Raw genomic sequence first — 13351 nt, forward strand, 5'->3', positions numbered from 1 at the left:
TGTATTTAATGTGGACATCTTCCTGGACATAATTAGTAGTCTAGGGAGTGTGGGCGTACACCCTGCAGACCGATGGAGTCTAAGTACACAGCAGCACCAGTGACAGCAAGGCCATTTATCAACCTGAGCTTCAGGTCAACCCCCTCCAAATGCACCCAAGAGTTAAGTAGGGAGAATCGTTGCTGCCAGAAATACAAACCTGCAAAAGGAGAGCACAATCTTTCCATGTTAAACAATGCGATATAAAAGCTACAATTTGTATTCTTATGCACAAGTCTTTCTGTAAATATCACATTCATTGTTCTCCATTTTCTCCACGGTTAGAATCTGAATATTGCGCATAAATATTTAAGTCCTTCATAAACCTTGAGGTGAAATTAGACATTCAGTCATCCTCCCCATGCATATGTAAATTTCTTTGCACTGCCATTCTGTCGTAAAAAGACTTTACCACAAAACTCATGATACATGCTTCTAAGTGCTAGCAGATGGTGACGTTGCGTTTCTCGTGTGCGATCGTTTGGGGAGAGGCTCCCCACAAGGTTTAGGATTTATTCCCAGAGAAGCTTTAGAGGTGGAGGACACACTTGGCTTCTGTTCATAACCTTCAGATATCAGCCTGACTATATCTCTGATTTTATGTCTAGATGCAATTATATTTAGCCAGTGGAGGCTCATGCATATTCCCAGTCATACTAAAACACACAAACTCAATTTACAGTTTTTCTCAGTCACTTTGGTGCATTTTTCAAAACAGAAATGAAATTCTCAAAACTACTTGTACAACCTCCACATCATCTAGTCATTTATACAAATCAAAAAACCAGATTCTCATTCTTTTGAACAAGTTGCGATTGCTTTTGTACATTCATGCAATTGATTACGCACATTTATCTGCAGTTTCCTACATTATCAGTTGCTAATGTCATGTTGCTCAAAATGTATTACATAGTTTTCTGTGCAATCGTCTTACCCCTCATCTTCATCTCATGAATCTTTAGTTAGAAAGCTTATAATGTATAGACAGAGGACAACACAAGAGTTACAAATTCTATAAATGGACTTATTTTCATCTTTGTGCCCATATTTTTTTTCCATTTCTATATCACAGTGACATTGTTTTTTTTTTTACAGTATTATAATTTTTTGGGACAGACCACTAGTAAAGTGTAACTGGGAATTCTATCCAGTCTCTTTCAATCAATATCCCAGATACAGTAATGTGTACATGTGTACTTTTGAAATGGATATATGGCATACATAAGCATATGGCATACTGTTCGATACAGTAACTGTCATCCAAAATGTTGCCATAGTTTACATCAGAACATCCCTCCAGAGTACACTGTTATATTGACAACATGACTAAGCGATTTGACTGTCTTATTCATAAACTATGACACAAGGACTTGTCATTCTGATGGCACTGACATGTTCATTGACACAGATATTTATTTTTGAGAGATGAACTACGGATTTTGAGCAGGAGACTGGCTTTTGCAGGTAATCCATTGTGTTTTGCTATTTGTACGAGTTGTTTTGAGAATTGCACTTACTGTTTTGCAAATCTCAAGGATGATTCGAGAAATGTACCAAAGCAACTGAGAAAAACTCTAAAAGTAATCTCACAGAGTTCAACCTACACATGTTGAGCTATATGTTGCTTTTGAAGTTTTTCCATTGCTGATTTCCCACCATTGCTGTTGTTATCTATAGGAGAAATGGGACACAGGTACCTATGAAAGGCCTCTGCTCAAGTCATCTCAATCTTTGAGCTGATTGGACGTCTATAGTGAATCCAATCTCTGAGGTCATTTGGTCATGGCTCATTTAGAGTTAATAAGGGTTTCTGTCTAAGGTGCCAGCGTCATGCACACAGGGTGAGTTTGGCTGTCCTAACCAACTTTTCACTGGCTTGGACAGTGCCATTTTTTACATCTGTACATTTGTAAATTCTACAAAGGAAAGTGTTTTGCTAACAGTATGTTTTTAAGGAAATATTTACACAAACTCTAAAGAAATTCCTTATTCTGTTATCTATCTATCAGCATTACCTTTCAGCCAAAAAGTCATGTCCAGCTCGAGTTCACACTTTCTTTCCTAAAACTTAGGATGAGGTCATTTATCATAATGAAAGGAGAGGAAATTATGTCTTTTTTTAAGAAATTATGTCATAGCAGCCTGTATATTATTTTGTACAACTGACAAAGTTTGGACTATAAAGTCAATCAGTCAGAGTATAAGTTTATTTTTGTTTGGCAAAATATAGCAAACTGGAGGCTTCTGCTGTATCTTCACCACACATGAAATCATTTACTTCCCATAATCTATTAATGGATTTAATATCCACATTTAGAGCAATTCGGAAACCTTGGAATTTCATCAGAATCACAGATTTTGACAAGTTCAGTAAATTCAGTTCTTGACAGTTGTATTTCATCAAATCCTGATAGATTTATTTCAACACAATGTCATGAAACTTTCATGCCTATATGTCAGGAAGGAAATCACGAAAACACTTCTCTGTCAACTAGTAGGCTTGGCTAATAAAATCATCTCTCAGTGAAAAACAGATGAATTGCGAGGATGGCTTTCCAGTTTGTGATTCTGTGTGGATGTGTGCGAGAATATGCACAATCAAATTCAAAGCATAGAGCTCTCCTTTGGTACTGTTTTCTCACTTATTGCTTAAAATTGGGGAGAGATTATGTAATTAGGGCTGGACTGTGTTTTTAAGTATGAGACGTTTAAGGTCTAAAGTGAAGGGAATTAGAGAAGGATATGGATACAATAAAGACTACAGAAAGCATAAACAGTATGTAGGGCATGAAAAGTATCATTTTCTGAATCCAATAACAACAGCAGTTAAATGTGATTTATTAGGATTGTCCTTATATAGACACAGACAATGTAAACATATTTGCTCCATTGTGCAGATTTTATTTAGCATCAGCTGTCATATCACATATCTGCCCTGGATAAACTCATGGGAGATTCTGTCAGTCCAAGATACACTACACTGCGGATGTTTGTGCGTTGACTTTGGATTTCATTTGTATCCATTACTCACTCATGTGCAGAAATATTGATGGATAAGTAGTTTACTGCTGTATGGCTGTGATTATCCCCTCAAATTTTATGGTACTTTTGGTTTGAAGTTTGAATGATGTGAAATTTTTCACATGTAGCTAAAGTTTAACTTCAGCAATATTGGTTTTAATGTTAAGTATATATAACATTCAAAAGTTTGGAGTCAGCAAGATTATTTTATGTTTTTGATAAAACTCTTTTATGCTCACCAAGGAGAGAGAAAAAAACAGTAACATTGTAAAATATTATTACAATATCTTAGTGTCACGATCATCAGCTGTAGAGCCCATGAACTCCATTTCATTTTGGATACCCCTTGACATACATGACAATGTCCTCTGATCATTGCCTGTTTGACCACTCTGCACACTAAAAAATGTTGGGTTAAAAATAACCCAACCTGTAACCCAACTATGGGTTGGTATAGCACCTTCCCATCTGTGGGTTATTTCAACCCAACCCATTGGGTTAAAATCCTGTTGGGTTAAAAGTTACCCAACAGTTGAGTTAATTATTTATATTAATTAACATCAGTATTTTTATAAAAAAAATACTTAATACAACCATATTTTGAAACTACTTTGTTGTAAATTACAGATTTTATTTTAATATGTAAATAACACATTTACGAATATATTTTATTTAAACTGACATCTGACATTTTCAAGATGTACAAATGTGTCAATTCATATTCATATCGAAACACACAAATGTGCAAATACAATTCACAGCTGTGGCCTAATGGTTAGAGAGTTGGACCTGTAACCCGAAAGTTGCAGGTTTGAGTCTCGGTGCAGGCAGGAGTTGTAGGTGGGGGGAGTGAATGAACGGCGCTCTTTTCCACCCTCAATACTCATGACTGAAGTGCCCTTTAGCAAGGCACTGAACCCCCAGTTGCTCCCCGGGCGCTGGATCTATAGCTGCCCACTGCTCCGGGTGTGTGTTCACAGTGTGTTCACTTCTCACTGCTGTGTGTGTGTGTGCACTTGGATGGGTTAAATGCAGAGAACCAATTCCGATGGGTTACCATACTTGGCAAATGTTACGACTTTCAAATAAAATGAACATAACATATAATAATAAAACAAAAAATAATCATAAAATCAGGTAATAATAATAAAAAAATATACTGCTGGACCTACTGATGATCAATAAAATAAAAAAGTTTTTTACTGATTATTAAATACAAAGTTTTTAAGGAGGAGACTATTAAAGACTGTGTGTTCCAAAAACTCTCAAATGGGAGCAGAGGGCTTTAGGTAGTAGATGTCATATACAAAGAAAAGTTTGAAACACAGATCGACTGCTTGTAGTATCGTCTCCTGTTCCATCGCCTCCCCGTTTAAAATAATAAAATCTTGGGAGGAGTTTTCCTTGTCACCAAGCACCAGGACATGTGGATTCTGGCTTGTCTCATGATTCAAGTACAGCACTAATTAGTGCCAACCTTAAAAGAATTAAAAAAAAAAAATTTTGTTAACATGCATTGAGATGATATTTCATTTATACACTCACTTTACAAATGAGTGAATTTAAATGAGTTAAAGCTATAGCGAATTTAAATTGGTTAAAGTGATAATTCACCCAAAAATGAAAATTCTGTCATCATTTTTTTTCCCCAAATATCTTCTTGGAACGATTTGTATTGTACAATGTGTGTCTTATACAAAATAAATAAAGGTGACTTGACTACACAGGGCACTGTAATTGTAAGTTTTGCTTTTACTTACAGGTTGAATGTCAATGAAGGACCGCTTCATTTCCGTGTATGATGTGCACACCATTTTTCCATTTGTGTGGTATGGTGCAGATGGCAGGAAGGGTTTAAAAGACAATTTCTGCACGAAGGCCTATAAATGACAAAAGTACAGAGAAAGCACAAGTAAAAAAAAAACCTAAGCTTACAGTTTAATTTTTTATAGTCTTTGTGGGGATCTACTATCATTTGCACTAAGAGACAGACTAAAACCAGTTTTCACTCCCTCCAGAAAATTTGTGTCAATATTTGCGGCTGATGTGAGTACATTTTACCACCCTTTACCCTTTAACTGATTTGGACTTGTAGGGAGGAACAAAAGTAAACTGTAAATGAATGGAAGCTTTGCTGGACGGAATGCAACAATACACTTATTTCACCTCATTTGTCTTTTTTCATAATTTTTGGAAGTCATAGGTCTAAGTAAAATTGAAAACTTATGTATAATTCATTTAAATAGGTTACTTACCTTGAAATGTTTCAGTTAACAGGCAGAAATTCTATTGTTGTAATTTTTCCTTCACAAAAAAGTCCATTGTCTAAAACATAAGTATAAACACATTTAGTACAACACGTTTAAAAAACATGTCAATCAATCTAGCTTCATAAGAGAAATTGCTGTAATTATAGGGTATTCTAATAGATACATAACAATATTCAATATGAATAAACCATTAAAACACTTTTACTGTACAATTAATTAGTGCTGGTGCGCTAAGACGAATATAGCTTCTGTTTTACGCTCTCCTCTTAAAGGTTAGTTGTAGGAGTAACGTTATGTAAATTTGGGGCACTGGTATAAATTTTCGCTGAAAGAGCGGATTGGCTCACGACTGCGCGCTTTTCTTTCGTCTGGGTTTTGAACTTTTATGACAGAAAATTGCAGATTCATTCAAAACGATTCTCCTGGAGTTTGTTGTCTGTCGCATGACTGATGTGTGAGCTCAGCTCGCTAGAGCAGCTTCTTTCACTGGTCCGATCCGATAAATGGTCTGTGCGGCTTTTCTAGCTTAGTTCTAATGATTTCGTCAAACTTTCACATTTCACCAGACATTTTTATTAACTTTAAGTAATACTTGTCTAAAAAGTTTTGCAGCTTATCTTTTAATGTATTAATGCTGGCGAACAAACAGGAATACCATTCATTTACAATCGATCTGATTCTCTGGGGGAAACAAACGGACTAAAGGGAATACAAACTTTTTTTAACGTATAAAAAAATAATAATTAACGTATCAGACACATTACTTAATGTTATAACAGTTATATACATCATACGATTATATTAACAGTTACTTACCCTTCATAATCATGCAGGCTGCCGCTGATGTCCGCGCTGAGTCGCTGACTGGACCATTAAAATTTGAACGGAGTGAAGCGGAAAACATATTTAACCCAACAGTTGGGTTATAACTAAAATAGTTAAACTAAAAATAGTTAAACTAAAACTAAAAAACCAAACAAATTTTAAGATAACCCAACACATTGACCCAATATGTGTAACCCAAGGGTTAGGTTAAAAAAACAACCCAGCGTTTTTTACTGTGTGATAATAAAGTACTGCATATGGATCCGAAAGTCTCTGACTCCATGTTACACTTAGCATATATTAAATTGGAACAGTTTCTAATTTAATACATTTTAAAATTTCATTTTCAACAGCAATTACTTATTCTATTATGCTGATTTGCTGCTCAAAAAACATTTCTAATTATTATCAATTTTAAATGTTCTTCTGCTAAATAATTTTGTGGAATACTTTTTTGTTAGAGTACTTTAAAAAAACAGCATTTATTATTAATTTGTGAAATAATGTAAATGTCTTTAATTTCACTCTTTATGAATTTAATGTGACTTTAATAAAAGTATTGATTTCTTTCAGAATACTTTTGAACAGTTCTGTATACATTCAATAGAATTGTGATATTGCAAGACAAAAATTAGTCCAAAATGAGCTTTTTGAAAACAGGAAGTGCAAAATCCTGAGAACGTCCTATGAGTCATTTTATGTCCAGCACTGTGCTTGGGGAGATCAACATGGCCGCCTCTGCCAAGGCGACAAACCTCCCCATCAGCTTCCTTCCCTGTGGTTCCTTGACTTTGAAAAGCACCGTGGGAAAGAAAGAAACTCTGGACAACACTTGGCCTTTCTTCTGCATTGTGCCTAGTCACTCAACATTATGCTAGAACAAGCACTAGAGTTAGAGACAAGTGTGTTATTCTGTATGAGTGCATGTGCATGAACTGAAATATGTGTGTGAGAATATGTGTATTGATGGCGTTCCATGATTATGGCTTTGTGAGTGATTGTATGTGTGCAAGGAGGTGGATGTGTGTATAGTGAACACATAATGCAGTGAACTGTATGCAGTTTTGGCATCATATGCCAAAAGTTCACCCTTATTGTGTTGCTGTTTTCTTATCTATGTTAATCACTTCTTATCAGTCCAAGAGTAAAACAGAACTCAGTAAAAAACAGATCCAGACTCGACAAGGTCCTGCAAGGTCACACGCAGGGGTCATATCCATGGGCCCTTATTTCCCCCCTTTTATGGGCCTATTCTTGCCATTAAGACATATAAATGAGATTTAAAGGGTCTACTGAAAAAGCAGGCAGCATTGCTAAAGTCATCCTCCACCTCAGTCATTCTCTCAGCTTTGCCAAGTTAAATGACAAATGGCCAAAAAAGGGAAAGATTGGAAGGACAAGTTCCAGAGAATACGCAAATGGATATGTCACCTGCTTCCTGTTTATTGTTATAGAGATTGTTGTGCCTCGGTGATAAAGATGTTTGTCCTTAGATCCCAAGAATGGTGGAAATGGATCTGCTACAACTTCCGTCAATGCAGGAGGCCAATTCATTCAGCTCCTCCATTTCCGACAGTAGTGCCTGGCCTCTGAACTTCAGGAAGGATGTGTGAGACGTGCAAAGGTCTCAGTGAGAATATCTGTTCGGCAGGAAAACTTGAAAGACAGTGAAAAACATTTGTGGTGGACAGCCTTGGGAATTTTCTCTATCCTGCACATGGACACATTTAAGATTAAAATCCTTACTTGGCTTGCCTATGGTGATGCTAAGCCTGCTTTTATAATCTTAGTAGCGTACATTTGACAGTGACTGTTTTTATTAACAAATTGCATGATCTGAATCAGTTTTTGACAAGTCTGTAATGGTGTTTTGTACGGGTTTGAATGATTCTTTTAAGTGAGTGAACCGTTGTCAGTCAAACAAGATAACGGACAATTTAATTGGATGGACCTACTGAACAAATGATGAGTTGCTGTTTTGAGTCACAGTTTTGAAGCTGAATGACCCTCTAAGCGGCACTAAATGGGACTATTGTTGAAAGAATGTGTAAAAACTATATTATGGAACTTTAAAAAAGCAACTGTTTAAACTCTTAAAATATTTAGGCTACTAGTGTTGTCTTTTTCATATACTTTAATAAAAGTCAAGTTTAATCCATCAAGATCCATCAGTCGTTAACCATTGTTATTTAACGGTCATAAAAAAGACACACCTCGCCATATACTGATGGAATAATGTTACATCAGTGACTGCTTATGAATTAATCTTTTTGCTGATTCAAAAGAATCGAGTCACTGAGATAAATCAAATTTCCCACCACTCATTTATACTGCTTACGTCTATTTGCAAAAGTGGCTTGCACTCACTTAATGGATGGATAACTAATTATGTAAACATGTAATGACAACTACCAATTATGGAAACCCAAAGAATTGAGTATTTTGGGATAGGTACATTAGTATTGTGGGAACAATCAAAAGTGCATTGGAGAAAACCACATGCCTCTGAAAAACAACAGGAAACTTCAAATGCTGCTGGATGTGGGTCAAGAGCAATTCTGAAAACATGAAAACTCCCCTGTTTGCTGGACTGCATGGCGGCTTGGCTCCCAAAACAGGTCAACTAAAAGGACACATCACCATCTATCTAGAGATTTAGATCGCTCATCTGTTTTTAAGAATTAGGATGAAAAAAAAGCAATTGAGACAGATCAAAATTGTTCTTGTAGATCAATAGCAAAGTCATAGGTCTGATTAACAGGAAATACACAACTGATAAAATGTCCCAGAAATTAACTGGAATAGCTTTTTATTAAATTGTTATAAATAATAAATAGTTGAACTCAAAAGTATTTCTTTGAACAGAAATATATTTCAAAGCATGTTTACAGCTGTAAGCGTGGTTCACAGAAAAGAAAAATGTCTAATGACTTAAAATTTAAGATCAAAACACCATGTTAAGTATGTTACATTTACAGTAAAACAGGTGCAAGCGGCCAAAAGGAGCAAAAGCAACATGTCTCTTCACAGTCTAATGTAGAATCTAGTTAAAGTGCTCAGACTACAGATGTTTACTTTTGTTTCATCATTAGGGTGCGCCTCTGACAGAGAAGATTTGTTAATCAGGGTGGACGTTAAAGAATGTAAATAGGCCATTCATTATAGATGACTTATCTAGTAAATTGATTTTTTTGCCTCATCCAGAACAATCAAACTAAATATTTGGACAAATGCATTTGCCTACAAACATATGTTCTAGAAGGCACACTTGTTAAATCCAAGTATCTTTCAAAATGAAAAATACTGGCAAGATATCCTTTTAAAACCACAAATATGAGGATTTATAGTCACAACACTCATTTTTTCTATGCTTTAAAGCTCCAGCTATGTTCCATTTAGCTAGTTAAGTGGCTGAGCATTAACATCAGATCAATAATCTTTGAAAAACACAGACAAAAAATATATGAAACTACAGTATGTACAACCTTTAACCTTAAAACATAAATAAGCAAGTACCATATATAAGGCTCTATATAGATACATCTTTTGTTTTTTCATTTAGTTGAACGAAACAACTGCAAATTCTGGGAAAATTCTGGGTCATTTCTTTTACCAGCGATGCATCTTCTTAGCAAACTCTGGGAAAACCTGCAATATGGAAGCAAAGTGCAACAAAGCTATTAACATTATCCTGGAAATTCTCACAACAGATTTGAAATTTATTTTCCTGTCGCAGTTCATCCTCAACAGAGCATAAAGTTGCAGCCAACATCTGTGGATGCACACAGGCATTAAATTCAGTTCAAACACAACCGCTGACTGGCTGTGCTTCTCTGGTTATGATTGTTAGAGGTTACAGTACGTTTTGGTTCCCATTCTTGGCATATGGGACAGATACATGTACTCATTATATTTTTGTAAGTCTAATAATTCTCTCTCCCCACATCAGTGAAGATAAAGAGTGTTCGGTGAGCTAAACTGTGGAAGAGTGTGTGTCTGCTTCTTGGTTTCTCCTGAGAGTCAGAAGTCACAGTGATACACCGCTGAGTTTCCCATCACTACACACAGATAGCCCAGGATGGAAAAGCAAGGTAGTGGTTTAATATTTGGGAGATCTGCTGTACCACTTAGAGGTTGGCTAGCTGTCCACATCACAGGGACCTCTGATTTGAGGCCTGTAATTATCATGCAGCAGACTGTTTCAGTGATATTTCACTATGTATTAGACCAGAAACCACGTAAGATCGGGTTTCCATGGCAAGGCTGGAAGTCCCTGGCAAAAAATAACAAACAAAGAGAGCTCGATCAAGATTAAACGTGACTGTTGGAGACCCATGGCAGCGCTGAGGCTCGTAAGGGTTTGGTCAGTTAAAGCAGTGCACTCTGGGAAAGACTGGGATCTAGATACTGACTGCCAGCATATTCTGTAACAGAAACACACCCTGGATTTATATTCCATTTCTGGATGTTCATTGTCAAAATGTAAATGATATGAGAATTATAAATTAGCTCAACTTAAAGAGTTGCTTTTTAAATATGGCTGAGAAGAAATGAAAACTCATAATAAGTATAATTCATACAATTCATATAAATAAATTAATAACAAATAAACAATAATTTAATACTACAATTAATAATAACAAATCAACATTAATAATTAAACAAGTAGAAATTGCTATTAATAATTGAAAAAGTATTTGTTATTTAATATTTATTATTATTATTTATTAATTAATTAATTAATTAATAACACGAAAAGGCACTTGTTGCCACCTACAGTACTGAGTCAACATCAAATGGTGAATCAAAACATCTAATTATTATCTAAATTTCAAATTTTGAAGGCAACAATGTTTTCAAAGTTGTAAATAAAACCAATTATTGGAATACGTTTTACAAGAAAATACTATTTCAGTTTAACGGCTTTTACATTTTGTTTAATTTAATGTATTAATTGCTGTTTCTTTGTAATTATTTGTGAAATTTACTAGCAAATAGTGAAATCTGCCATTTAGAAACATGTTTCAACAATTTTTAATGGGGAGTTTATTTTTATACAACAAAATGGACACACAAACGGTATAAGACTTGTTAGATAATAAAATTACATAATTTGTTTAAAAGTAGACACCTGGATGCGAATTTTAATGGACAAATCTGTACCACTACACTTACTCTTTAGTTAGTTGTTTTAAAATTGGTAAGATGGTGTTTGGTCATGTCTAAAAATAGGTGCATTACACCCCTGGTCAAACCTTCAATGTCGTCAGAGGTTTAAATCAGATTTCCAAACTCAGTGCCACAGAACATGACTAAAGGAATACTAACACTGACATATGATTCTTTTGAATGTTTCTCATTGGGAGAAAAGAGTGGAAAGCTGTATTATTTAATGCGGTCAACATGCAAGATCAATCCTGCTCTATTGCTAAACACCAGATGCCACTTTGCATTGAAAGAAGAACCAATTCATATGCACCAAAATGTCCTTTTTAATAATAGGCACAATATGAGCAAGTCCATAGATGGAAGTTTCTAACATCTGGTGTCCGTCTTTCACTTAGTGTAAAACAAGAGGTCCATTGAAAGTGATTGAACAGCCTCATTATAAAGCTGTTGAGTTTGTAGAAAATTAGCATTCCCATCTTGTAGGATTAATAGTGTTTTAATAAGTAAATTAAGGTATTTCATTCAACAGAAATTACAGTCATATTTTAAAATGCGGTCTGCTTTAAAATAAAAGTAGCAAGTTTGAAGCTGTACAAAAGAATATAATATTAAATTCTGCATCTCCTCAAACTATTTTTTTTTTTCTATACACACATCAGACTTTGTCCATTTACCTTGAACTGACCTGACATTCTGCTCTCATTCTCATGATGAATGGATGGAGGAAGATACTCACCAGCAACTCTAAAGCTCTTAATTTCCTCTCCCTCTGCAAAGAAAGAGGTGGAACATTGAACACAAGACAGGAAATTGTTGGAAACAAAGTATTAATGAAGAATGAGAAAGTTGTGCTCTATAGTCACACTCTGTGTAATTAAATATGGTCAGCATATGGATGAACGGGGCTATGAATTCACATGTGCAGACTTTCCTCATCCAGCTGGACTGATAGGAAATTGTTTCTGTAATGTTTTAACGATATATTAAGGACAATAAAACATATGACAAGGCCTAAGAAACCTGTGTAGATTTCATTAATGGGTTGGAACACATCTCCTATTTCTTCACATCTCCTGCCCTCTGCATGATCATTTATTGAATATTTTAGCTACGAATAAGAATGTATTCTATTTTGGGCAACATGTTTTACAGTCTGTTTAATAGAATTCTGCAAAATCAGCATAGAAAATGAATATCGTGTACTGATTTAGTTTGGGCCAGTGTTATTTTACATTTTTTTATATACTATTATATTTATCAGTATGCTAAATTTGTCTTTATTAGTCTTTTAAGATTCAGTAATTTTTAAATGAGCCTTAATTCATTTTGATTATGATCTTATTATTTGATAATCAAATTTGTTTATTCAATATTTATATTAAACTTTATTTCAGCTGAAATCTATTTTTAATAATTATAGTTTTAGCAACAACACTGGTCTGAGCCCACGCAGGAACTAATAGCTGAAAATAATTTTGATGTATCAAATTTGAATGTAATTTTTCACAGCTTTTACATAAAAGGTCTGAGGTAGAACATGGATCTTGAAACACGAGTTAAACCCACAAACCAATATGAAATGAAACACATATAAGTATTTTCTTTGTACCTAGTCTGATTTGTATTTATTTCCAAATATATTTTACACCAGTCCTAAATATTGCACAAAACAATTTTTGAAAGAAAATACTCAGATATCCCACATTGGAGTCTCTTGTGCTTTTGGGTGTTTACCACAGATCTGATTAAATCCATAAAGGTGGTCTTTTTATGAGTCCCCTGGCCCCAACCCACAAATTGCAGTGAATTGTTGTGTGTGTGTGTGTGTGTGTGTGTGTGTGTGTGTGTGTGTGTGTGTGTGTGTGTGTGTGTGTGTGTGTGTGTGTGTGGGGAATGAGAGTGGGTGTTGAGGCCTGTCAATTTACTGAGCATGATGGGACATTAAACAGAGGTAGAGCTGGAAGAAACACTCCTAAAAACCATCTAATGATCACAAACTCCAAGTAAGTGTGTTGTGGTCAAAAGGT

General features: G+C 35.1%; 1 long non-coding RNA gene across 1 annotated transcript; it reads right to left on the reverse strand.

The window, feature by feature from the left end:
• Positions 1-4307: 4307 nt before the first annotated feature.
• LOC132132933 (uncharacterized) lies at positions 4308-5686 on the reverse strand. The gene is made up of 3 exons (XR_009429109.1): positions 5316-5686; positions 4821-4940; positions 4308-4537 (listed from the first exon to the last, which is right to left on the reverse strand). It is a non-coding gene; the product is annotated as an uncharacterized LOC132132933 (long non-coding RNA).
• Positions 5687-13351: the final 7665 nt, after the last annotated feature.

Source organism: Carassius carassius, chromosome 49 (assembly GCF_963082965.1).
Source record: "Carassius carassius chromosome 49, fCarCar2.1, whole genome shotgun sequence".
Taxonomy (NCBI): Eukaryota; Metazoa; Chordata; class Actinopteri; order Cypriniformes; family Cyprinidae; genus Carassius; species Carassius carassius.